The 12,645-nt window shown below is 42.3% G+C and overlaps 1 protein-coding gene across 1 annotated transcript in view; it reads right to left on the bottom strand.

The window, feature by feature from the left end:
- Nucleotides 1-12,645, bottom strand: part of LHFPL6 (LHFPL tetraspan subfamily member 6) — a 140,448-nt gene that overhangs the window by 14,205 nt on the left and 113,598 nt on the right. The window lies entirely within an intron of this gene.

The following is a 12,645-nucleotide window of genomic DNA, read 5'->3' on the forward strand; positions in this document are numbered from 1 at the left end:
AGACCTTGCTCAATGCACTATCACTCAATGCACTATGATTATTTTGCAAAAGTGGCATTTTTATCATATTGCATCCTCAGCTCTCACTGCAGCTGCTGCCAAAAAGCAGGTGTAGCCAGCAAAGCTTCTTACACAGACAACCTACAGAGAACATTTCAATGTATATTACAGCATCTAAATGTTACCTCCTTTGTGTCAGATCTTACTTATAAGGCTGGAAACAAATTAATATGTAGATAATGGGTTGGGAGCAACTGACACTTTGCAGGCTGTAAAGGCAAGCAAGTCGTCATAAAGTTTCTAGTGGTGCCTTTTACCTGCTAGGTAGAGCACAAGATTTCACGCCCTAGAGCTGTCACTTGCTGACTTGCACATCTCTTGACCTCACACCACCATGTTCTTCCTCTCTTGACAATAAGGAGAATGTGCTCCCTGGCAAAGCACTTATGCTGCCATGTTCCTAGTGCAGAAAAGCCCTGGGTGTTGTGACAGAGACACTGTGGAAAAATCACATCAATCTAACAGGAGTCCTGAGAGGGATTCTGACTCAGGGCCTGGAGCTTTTTGTACATTTCTACTGTCTTCATTCTCAAGATACCTAAACTTCTCATATTGCTGATGGTCCTGCAAGACACAGAAATCATCTTATTACGTTCTTTATTTGCTCAAAGACACACCTAAACAAGGCACTGAAGTCCAGAAGTGGTATCTCATCTTTCCTCAAAAAATGTTTAATGTCTTAGCATCTCAGCTGCTAGTAAAGTAGCTCAGCAGTTCCTCTACTGCTCCTCCAAGCACACTTGCCCCTGTTTACACCCAATATTAGCTCCTTAGATCTTCCTCCACTAAGTTCAGATTTCTTCTTGCTGCTCAAGTCTACTTCTTCCTTCTCTTGTTGAGCAGTCTCTACTTGCTCCTGTCTCCCTGTCTACAACACATAATGAAAAAGAAATCCCTGAGGCAGCCCCCTCTCAGATGGTGCATTCACACAACAGCTGTAAAGACAGAAATGCAATTAAGGACACATGAATGCCAGATATTTTCAGAACTTTGCCTGACCTGGATATGGCTGCTTCTAATGTCCTCGCTAATGACTTTCACAGTATCATATGATTTTTTCCCCCCCCAGGGTCATAGAGCAGACAGCAGCTGGTAGAATCCATGTAAATGAGAATCACTTCTAATCAAATTGTCAGACAAGAGAACTTAGGCCAAAACTGGGTCTACATTTGTTAAAGACAGCTTAAGACTCTGAAAAAAAAACCCCAACTGCTTCTCACTTGAACTGTTAAAGCAAGAAAGGTGAGGCATGCACAGCATGGCTGATGTGCTAGGAATGGGCAGGACCCCGTGGGGCAAGGAGAAACATCACTATTAATTATGAGAATGCATGGGGAAGGGAGGAAGAGCACCTGCATGCCAGAGATATCCTCACAGACCAGTGGACTGTGACAGCCCTGGCCAGTCCTGCAGTGGTTCTGACCCCTTCCCATACCAGTCTTGGTGTCCATGACCTGCCCGGTGCCAGCCCAGACAGACCACAGCTCAGAAGCTGCACTGGCCAAAAGTGAACCACCCTGGCTGGGCTGGTTTCAATCAACCTGTGTACTTGAACAGACTGCCTGTGAGACCTTGCAAAGGCTCAAAGGGCTCCGTTGCGAGGGGCAGGGAGATGTATGGAGGGGGTAGCAGGGAAGGCAGGCTTGCAGCCACCTGCATTAGACCAGATGAAATGGCAGCCTCACAAACAGGTCCTGGGAAAGCCTTCTGCCCAATTCTTCCAGGAGACCACAACAGCAGCACTGCAGGAAAGTGAAAGGACTATTAGCATAACAATACTGCTCCTCCAAACCCAGAACAAGCTCTTACTCAGTCCCTGCCAATTACTCTCCTCAGGTGGCAAGAGTGTCTAGTGCACATTGCATTCACAGACTGTTTGTTTTCAGCTCTCTTTAGGTTTTGTTGCAGCAACAGGTTCTTGTTTGGATTTTTTCCCACGAGTACTGCTCACAGCATTTTATACTGCCACTCTCCAGACACAGTTCATCCTCTTCCAAACATGTGTACCTGTTCACTCTTTCTGCCTCCAGTGCTACACTGAATACAGTGATCTCAAGCCTTGGCAACTTATTTCCTTCTTCCATTTCTGTACATCCATCTCTGTAAGTTTAAAGCCCAGTTTCCCTGAAAAGAAATTCTGTGTTTCAGTCAAAAATTTCTTAGCAATGCAATATACTTCAATGTTGAATTGCTCCAAAGAAGCTCATATATGGTTGCTTGCCCTTAAAGCCAGTCCACACTGCCTAGTAACCAGCCCACAGCACCCACCACTGAGCCTCACCATTATCTGTGCCTCCTAGAAATAGATAAACCAAGTAAGGGCACACTGTCAGAAAGCCTCCCTTCCCCAGTGACAGCTGGCTCTCCAGTTGGGTATGGATTTTAGCAGTGCTGAGTTCCATTTATGGAGTACCAGCCATTGAGCACTGCAGCTTCCTTCTGCTTGCAGCCTGCAGTGTGATGATGAGATCAAATGGGAAACTGCTGCCTCTCACTGGTGCTGCCACATGACCCCCAAGCACGAGCAGCAGTATGTTTATGTGCAAAGGACAAGGTATAAAGCCATGGGCAAGCTTACACGCTTCATTTAGAGAACAAAAAACCTTTCAGAGACCAGTGGTGCTGCCAGGAGCATGGGTCTACATTCCCATCTGGCAAAAAGGCTTATGCCTATAAATACTGGTTTTGTCATAGGTACCAACTGTCCACAAGTCTTAATGTTGTTGCTCTGGCATCTCCTTTGATATCACTAGTTTTCAGCTGGTTTTGATTCGCCTTCAGACACTTCCCCGTAGTGTTGTGCATGCACCTATTGTAGATTTGTGTCTACTGACAAAACACTTGTGTTCTCCAGTATTTCTTGCAGGCAAGGTTAGGGCCAAACTCAGGGACTTGCTTTCAACGTAAGACTTCCACAAAGATTTAGAGCCTGCTAGTCAGCAAAAAAAGGTTTCACGAGTTTTGCTTTATGCCCTGAGGTATATTTATATGTATGAGCATGTGTGTGTCATGTCCCATTGCTTTCAGCAGGATTCTACATGACTTCATCAAGGCTGATGCTGCCTCAGCCTGCATGGGCAGTGAAGCTGGGAACTGGCATTTCAGCTCCCTGCCTTTACGCATGGAAGGTATGAAGCGTGCCTCAAAGCCCATGGTGTTAATAGGACTTGGACAAAAGCCCCTCAGCCTCTTCTTTTCCTTCTAATCAATCCACCTCTATTTGTAAGTAACTAATTGTGTAGATCAAACCCTGCAAAAGCAAAAAGGCTACATACTATTACTGCTAATAATTCATACAGGCTTACAGCCAATTTATTTAATCACAGAAGATGTAGATCCTGCTGAACAGCTGCAACTTCCACTGAAAGATCTACATTAAATCCATGGGTTGCAAACCCAGTGGAAAACATTAAGTTAATTTTGCAACTTCAGTAGAGAGCAGTTACTAGTTTAGTTCAAGAGTCACATTCTGGCTTGCTCTATGGTTATTGCATTTAGTCAGTTATGCTACCCAGGATACCACACCCATCTTTACAGCTGCTTAAAATGCTTAGGATGCCTATAACATTTCTTAAGAAAGGAAAAAAATTCAAACCTCAACATGCTGTAATTACCATCATCTGTCACCTTCCATTATCCACTACAGTCATTAAAAGAAATTGAAAGGGGAAGGATATGTGCAGGTCTGTAAAAGTCATCTTCACAAAAGGGGCTGCAGCTTTGAGATGTGAGGGAGCCAATCAGTGTGACAGGGCCAGCCGGCAAGTAGAGGTGCTGGTGGCACTTGGCTGCTGTTTTAGATGACATACCATGCACCAGTGGAGGTGTTGGCACTGTCACAGATCAGCTTTTCTGGAGAGGTTCCATACTTGGGAATGAAATGGGCTCCTTGCCCTGGTCTGTGAAACACTGCTACTGCGAGTGCTGCAGCTGGCTCAATGTGCTAGCAAGGCATGGAGAGACAGATGCAGGGCTGAGAGTGCAACTAGCCTTGGCAATCCAAAACTGGAATTAAGTGCTTGGCTTCAGTAATTAACAGGGTCCAATTTAACCACTAGGCTCTTTGCATAGTCCATGCAGAATGCTGGATGCCTTCAAAAAGCCTTAAAACCAGCCTATGGACTGAGTGAGGAGCTCCCAGACCTGCAAATTGCAAAATTACTATCCAGAGTAATCCTTATCCATCCCAGACTGCCTTCCCTGTCCCTCTTGCTGTGACTATAATGCGTGATCATATTTTAGTAACACTTAGCACTTGAAAGATGATCTTGTCTGTCAGGAGTGGTGCTTGCGATTCAAAATTATTGCATATAACAGGTTCTGCATATGGTGGATGCAGCAGGGAATGGGCAGTAATTACATTAGTGATTTGGCACAGATCTAGGTCTCATCTTCGAAGTGATAAAGAAATGATTTGTGGTATGCAGCAATCAGCTTACTCCAAGAGGTAAAATATTAAACACTATTAATATCTCCAAGAATAGCCTGGATGCAAGCAAGTCTCAAACAATGAATACAGAAGGATTAACAAACCAAAGGACATTAACCAGATTTTGCTGTAGGCAGAGTTACTGCACTCAGAAACACCAAGACTGATTGGCAAAAGTCAACGCACAGATTAGGAAGCTTGCAAATCTCTGTAGTGGGCAGTCCTCAGACTGCTGCTGTGGCTTCCATGGTAGCCATCACCCAAGGATCCGACATGCCTTAACCCACGTAGATATCATATAATAAATTAATTGTAACTGTCTTGACAGTTCATAGCTAGCAAGTCCTGTTTTACAGACTCAGCTCTTCTGTTCACTTGTTGAGTGCACAGCATGCCTCTGATTACTTAAATGGCTCATTCTTGTTTTTTTTTTTGTCAGCCCATTTAATCACTGCATCCCCCAAAAGCCTGTTGAATAAAGCCAAAGCTTCCACAGTGTTCTTCCTTCTCCCTTGCATAGGGTAAACCTAAGCACATGATTCGGGTAAGTCTGATGGGGAAAAAGACCAGTCTGATGAATAAAGAGAGGTGATGATGGCAGTGAATGAGGCACTTAGCTTTGGACTCAGCCTTGCTGCTACAAAATTTATTTTAAAATGGTAACTAAACCACAGTGGCCCTCTACATGCATTCATTTTTTGTATATCCTCAGCTCCAGTCAGTTCTACCCAATGAATGCAGTGAAAGGGACTGCTGGGCACCATAGGGCCTTCTTGGCCAGCAGTTAGAGGGGTCTGCACTGTTGTAACAAGGACCCTGGGAAGCCACTGAAGCGGGAAGAAGCAGTGGCATTGTAAAAATCCAATTTGTATTTTCACTTAGAGAAAATAAAAGGAATGGGTCAGACTTGATATATGTACTGCAGAGAGAAAATGAAACCAGAACTGAAGGTTGCTTTTTGTACAGTCACTTTATAGTGAGAAATATCTTCTTCAAGTTATCTTGTTATCTTCCTCTTTTATTTCCTCCATCTTCTACTTTTTCTCCTTTTATTTTCAGGCCTGACCAAAAAGAAACCTTGCTTTTTTGTTTGTTTGTTTGTTTTGTTAGGGATTTCTGCTGTATACTGTTCATCTGACAGATATTCAGGCCATCTGGAGAAGATGACAGACAATAATTGGAAAGTCATACCTTTTAAGACCACTTTAATGACGATTTTTCCTTTCACATTTTTTCTCTTTCTCATTTTTGCCAGTCTGAATCTTCAAGGATGATAGAAAGTTTTCACATTCCCATCTGTCATTTGAAGGTACAGTAATCTTGACAAGCAAAACAAAACCAATTTTTAGATGCAGCACGGACTTTGACTCTCTGGTTCTTGTGATTTAAAAACTCTCCTTTCTGTAATGGTTTTAAAGCATTTACCTGCTATAAAAGTGAGTCTGAAGTGTGAAAGTAAAATTGAGCTGGCACGTGAAGTTGTCTGCTGCTTTCAGACATACCTTAGCCAACAAACAATATGGTTAAAAAACTGTGATGTGAAATACTTCAGTAGGCACAGCTTCTGAAGTCCCTGTTCAAAGAACTCTCCAGGAGCTGCAAGCAGTGGAGTCACAGAAGTGAGTCAGAACAGATTAAGACAAACTCCAGAGCCTGGGCAAAGCAGCAGGACCTGACAGAGGAAAGAGGGGAGCATGGCCATGCCAGCTGCAGGCAGCCTTGCTCCCATGCCCATGGGAGTCCAGCCTCAACTTAGGTAGTGAAGCACATTGTCTTTATACCGACAGCCCCCATCATTTCACTCAGAAGCATCCCTTCTTTAAGTTTACACTTCTACCTTCTCTCAGCATCATTGCTTTTTTCTTCTTTCTCTGTTAGGCTTAAACACAAGATCACCGCTTGGGGCAAAAGTTCTTAGTAGTCACTGAGCATGGGGCATTTGACTGGTTCCTTACTAAGCCTGAGCTGAAAGTGCCTCATTTGAGAGAGGATACAATTGCCTATTATGAATGAACGCAGTAAGGGACTCCCCTTGTCTGAGTGTCCAAGCAGAGGTCCTCAGGGGCACACAGACAGAAATTTTATCTACGCTGTACGAAATTTCTTCCCGTTCCTCCTCACAAAGGTCACAGCATAGGAGACAGCAAGTCAATTCAGGGTTTTACTCAAGGTCAAGGTGTTTCTGCCACAGACTTTGCTATAGCAGGACATTAGAGGGACTCTTAAATGCAAAGCAAAATGAAGTGTAAGAACAATAAAAAATACTATGACCTTCAGCTTTGCAGATCTTGCCTCCAATAACACTGCTTAATCTTGAATGTGATGGAAACAGGGTTTCCATCCAAGAGCAAAACCCAACCACCCCTTCTCTTCTGGTTCTGATCTCCAGGTTGTAATTCACAGTATTTGACTTTACTTAGCTCCCCTCCCCCTTACTGTCAAGTCCCACCCCTTAAATGAGACTTTTTCTATTATTTTGGGTTACTCCACATCATGAACATGCCCTGCCTGGCAGTTGCTTGGCTCCAAACCTCAGCAAACAGCCACAGCGAAGAGCTGCCACCTGCCTACTACTGCTTCCTGGAGCTCTTGGAAAGCAAGGCCAGTGGCAGGGGAAGACTAAAAAAGGTATTAGGAATACCTGACAGGATCCAGTCAGCAAAGTGCTGTCATGGCAGAGTCACAGCCCCCACTTTCACCATGACCAAGGGCATGGGGCAATGGAGGGTGCAGATGGGAGTTTTCTGACAGATGAAGCAGCATGTGGCTTTAATTTTCATTTGATCAAAGGTGGTGTGCTCATTGTTACAGAGGTGCTTCAGGCTCTGAGAGGGAAATTTCCCCACCCAGACATGCTACATTACTACCCAAAGGCTCAAGACTTTGTGTGCTCTATTTGTCACTGAGCATTTATTAAGCAATACTGAAGGCTTCAGAAAATGGGGCTGGGAGAAACCCAAAAGAAACAATGAACTAGGGAGAGCGGAGAAATCAAACACAGAACTGCCACTAAATGGAAATGAATTAATAAGAGCCACTTGATACAAGGACAAGTGATAGGGACGTGGCAGCTGCTGCTGTGGAAAGGAAAGTACCAGCACAAATTTCAAAGCCCTGCAAAATAGGTGCTGATGCAGGGGGCTCCAGGAGGCTGCAGCTCCTAACACTTCCAACCCCTGAAAATCACTCCTGGAAATGCTTCTTGTAATAAGATATTATAAAGCAGCAGTATAAAGGCTCCACAGTCTGCAGAGGTTGGCGCTAGGTATTAAGAAATCCAAGAGTTTAATAATATTTTTTGTATGTGGTAGAACTAATATGATATTTGAGAACTAGCTGAATTATACCGTGTAGCTGGACATTTGACTGAAAACTCCTTTATTGTCATTTACTATTCAGAACCATTCACAGGATTAAGAGAGATCCACAGAATCTGGGACCTGCCTGTTCAATTTATATCATACTGGTTATGGTTAAGTGAGGCTAAGGTTGGCCACAGAATAAAGGTGGAAGGTATCTGGAGGAGGTACCAATTTATTAAAGAAAGAATATTCACTGAAGCAGCGACTTCAGACTGATTCTCTTACCACTAAATCACAGAGTTCCTCCTATATTTTCATTCTCTCAGTCAATGACAACACAAGTATTTGGTACCAAGTACAACACCATTCAGAGAGAAGCTCCAGAGATCAAGATTCAAATCAAGGGAAGAAAAAGGTAAAAAAGAAGAGTTCCACCGTAGCTATTACTATGAACCAGGAGTGCTGGGTGTGAACGACTGGATATGAGAGATTCCAGCATCACCAGGTCTTCTCCTTAGGGCTTCCTTCAATATTTACTGGTTACATGCCCATGGATGAGGTAAGTGCAGGAGTATTGAGATGGTGAATTCTCCAGCGTTTCAATACAAGGTACAGCACTACGCACTCTGCATAAGCCCAGACTTGGCTGCTTTTGTTTGTCTAAGGGGACACTTGAAGGCACGAAAGTAATTACCATAGTCATGATTCAGGGTTGGTCCTGTTTTAAGCAGAAGGTTGGACTATTTTCACATCTCTTCCAACATGAAAGTCTTTAAGAATCTGTTTTTCCATCATTCAGGCAGCTCAGCTTAAGGCAGCTGGGGCTCAAGTCACATGCATGCACACAGGACTACTTGCATTGCAGCTGGGTGGCCCACCTGCTTCAGAACAGCACAGGTCTTCCTTTCTAGGTGCCTCAGATGACACAGGGCATATCAAACCTGTGAAAATGCCTCTGCAGTGGCAGTTGAATTGAGATCTTTGTCAGTACAATCAGTGGAGTCTAGAAGATATTCTTCTCATCCTAAGGAATACATAAACATAGGTCTATGACTAGAACACATCTAAATTCACAGAACTCTAAGACAGCAAAGACATTCCACATGGGACTGGTAGACACGACACAGAGCCAGCAGGGAAAGCCATATGCATCTGGACTAGCAGCTGGAGGTGGAATAGCCAAGGGCATCTCAAATGGCACTAGACACTTGTAGGTCAGTGATTGAATTATGCTGGCAGTATCAACCCAGAGTGGAATTTAGCTACCCAAATATGTCACCTTCTGTCAGTTTAAGTGCTGTTTAGTATATTGCTCTTCCAGCTGCCCCTCCAGAGCAGTGCAAGATTCCCCTAAGTCCCCTGTTATACCTACCAACCCACACAGAGATCTTGCAGACCCTAGGGTATCTCTAACAGTGCAAAGCATCTAGATTTACCTAATGAGTTTTACCCTAGATATCTACTGATCTTGATGTGTGCTTAGAAACCTATCTCAAGGGAACAAAGCTGTACTGTAAACACCTTTAAAAAGTGTACGAATCCGTAATTTAATCTGGCCCAAAGTTACCTACACTTTACTTTATTCCTCATCTTTTACCTTCTGCTCCCATTCTGCCCTTAAGATGCAAAGTCTCAATTTCTGTCATGAATTCTGTCTTCCTTTATGGGAAATGACCTGAAGAAGAGAAGATTGAAGGAAAAATTGTCTTGCTGCTGAGCGTAAACCTGTATGCTCGACCTTAAAAGGAAGTTTTTTGTATGGAAACAAGTTGCTGCTACAAAATGTCCTTGGTCTGCCTCAATTGCTGCCATAGAGCTAGACCACTCAGAACTAGCTTTGCTGAGTCTCTGAGTCATTCGTCCCAGAGTCGGTCGTACAATAAAATGATTGACACCACTTGTTCTGAAAAGGATGTGACATGGGCCAGTTAAAAGCAGAAGGAATCCACAGAGTGGAACTGAAATGCTTGAAGAATTCCAGAAAACACTCTGGAGTTTAACTGTCAGCTCATTTTTGTTTGCCAAGCCATGATCAGTGCTTGTACATTACAAGCTTTATGGGAGAAAAAAAAAGAAGCCTGAGCATTATCACATGCCATCAGATTTCTTTATGCGACAACCCATCTATGTGCTCACCCCCTTGTTTTGTGACTCAGAATCAAATGCTTGACAGTTCAAAGAGTCTAGAACAGCATATGGCATATGGCATAATGTATTTAAATAGAAATCACTCGATTAGAAACACAAGGGTGCCTACTGCAATTAATAAAAGGTAGTTTAATAACTAACTTCCCAAAATGCATAATTCTTCATGTAGTGATAGCAGATAAAGTATATTCTTTTTCATTAATATGATTTTCAACAGCAAATGGACGCTGGCCAAAACTAGTCAGAGCTTTTCAGAAGCTCCATGATGGTAGTATTTCCCAGTGAACTTATCTCATGGAAGACAGTAATGAGGGAATGGAGGCAATATACCAGTGAAAATGCCTAAGCAGACAAATGGACAGATATCTCCATATCTTTTCAATATGAACTGGGCAGATTAAGGTTGTTACAAGCATTAAGTAAAAGTCTGTAGCAGCCTGACTCCTGAGCACTGTTCCAGTGATTCGCCGCTAGATCGTCAAAACTTTTGGAAATATTCAGACATGGATTAAAAACAAAGAATTGCTTTTTCATGTCTATTAGTTCACTGATCTGTTAAAAAGCAATAGTTTGTAGATGATGAATAAAGCAACTAAGATATCCAGACAATGCCTTAATTTCGGTGGCATAACCCCAAAGTCATGGGGAAACTGGAAGAGATGCAAAGCATGTATCCAGTGAAAGAATACTGCATACCAGGCTTTTGCCTTTTTTTTTTAGTTGGTTTTATTTCAGTTGAGCTATCCAAGGATTAATAGAAGATAACCACTACACATCTCAGTAAAACCTCAGCAACACTCAAGACTTCAAAGAAGCATTTTCAGTACACACTCTGCAGACCATTTTGCAAACCATGGAATACTTCCAAGCAAATTCATACACACTATTACACAATCTATACCTGCAATAAAGATTGTATGGGTCCATATTTCTACTGGAGAGTCTGTAAGACCCCTCAAATCAAACAAATTTGGAAATTACTTCTCTAGATAGGAAATACAGTAAGATAAATAATGCTGTAAAAGTCAGTGGCAGTCATCAAGCACAGTTGAGAATCACTTTTCTCTCTATGCTGTTCTCACTGGTGGTTCACAGGATTCTACTCTGCAAAAATGTACACACCAGCACAGTTGATACACAGGCCTGCAGCCATCAACTGCATCTCTGTCCCTACAGTGCAGAGCCTGGGATAACTCATAGACAGTGAAGTGTTGTGACATACATGGGAACTGGTAAAGATGAGGACAGTTTAATTTACTCTTTGCTGCTGCATTACTGTAGCTGCACCTTTTTTAGCAGCTTTTTAAATAATCTCTGCATTCACAAGGCTACTTGCAGAGCACACAGCTAAGCACATAAATTAATCTATGCATGAACAAAGGTATACTTGGTGTCATTTGCCTTTGTGCTGAATTACAGTGGAAAAATCAAGACAAATGTAGTTAAATTTAAGCAATAATAGACTCCATGTCAAACCAATTGTTCAATGGTTTTCTCAATTAAACTTAAAATAACTACTACCTCATTCTCAGCTACTTTGTTTTCAGTAAGAGAGATGGTAAGATTCTGCATAGCGCCAGTGAGAACTATGTGACACTCAAAATACTGTTTCCATACTGTTATACAGTCTGTGTTCTGTTCTGTACGATTTTTACATGCCCCAAAGTTTGCTCCATGAGGCATAATCAAGAAAAAGAGATATTTTTATTTTTAAAAACAAATAAAAATATGGAATTTTCTGAAGGCATTCAAACTCAACAACTGACCCAATTTTCAGAGGAAAAAATACTCTATCAAGTCAATTTCCTTCAAATAGATACCATTTTTCAGTTTGCCACAAAATGTGATAAATATAATTTTGGATAGCAGCTGCAGTTTGTTACAAATATATTGCACATCTGCAGCTCAGAAAAATTTGGCACTGCCACTTACTCTCTCCAGAGAGGATCCATATGGACAAACTTACCAACATCTCAATCATACTTAACTCTTCCTGTTAACAAAAACCAGTGTGTGAGAAGGAAGAACTGAGTAGAAGGGTATGCTTCTCCCATGATGAACTCATGAGTCCACATTTGAACTCATTTTGAAATGAGTTCAGTAAAGTTTAATAATAAAACTCAGGCTGGAAGGGGCATGAACAAGTCACCTAAATCATCCTTCAGCCTCAAAGTCAGGATAAGCTCTACTTGTTCCTTTCAAAAGAAATATTTGCTGAATCTGTTCTTAAGAAGCCTCTCGCAGTGGAGATCCCACCACCTTCTAAGACATTGTGTTCTTGTGGCTCTGTGTCTGCAACAGAAGCTTTTCTAACCTCATTGCCTAACCTGTATCTTCCTGTAATTTAACTTCACTCCTTGAAACATGGACTGTGCTAAACTCCTACTAGAGCTCTGAGAAAGGATTTCGTTTTCTTCCCCCTTTGCAGCACTTTCCTCTATAATGGATTAAGCAGTCCTGATATATTCATTCTTTTCCTGGAAGAACTGGCCATTCCCTACAGCCTTCTCCTCCTTCCCACAGGATTTCTGCGGCTTCTGGCTTTGACAATCTGTTGGAATTTTCCTTTCAAAAAACAAAAAGCCCTGCCAGAATACTATCAGAGCAGCTGAAAAATGAATCAAACTTGTTGCTTTCAATGGAGACAACCCAAAAGGAAAGTTAAGCTAAATGAAGACCTTGAAAGTGATGGCAACACTAACTAGC

This window comes from Manacus candei, unplaced genomic scaffold (genome assembly GCF_025592945.1).
Source record: "Manacus candei isolate 608988 ecotype Guabito, Panama unplaced genomic scaffold, ASM2559294v1 h1tg000014l, whole genome shotgun sequence".
NCBI classification, from domain to species: Eukaryota; Metazoa; Chordata; class Aves; order Passeriformes; family Pipridae; genus Manacus; species Manacus candei.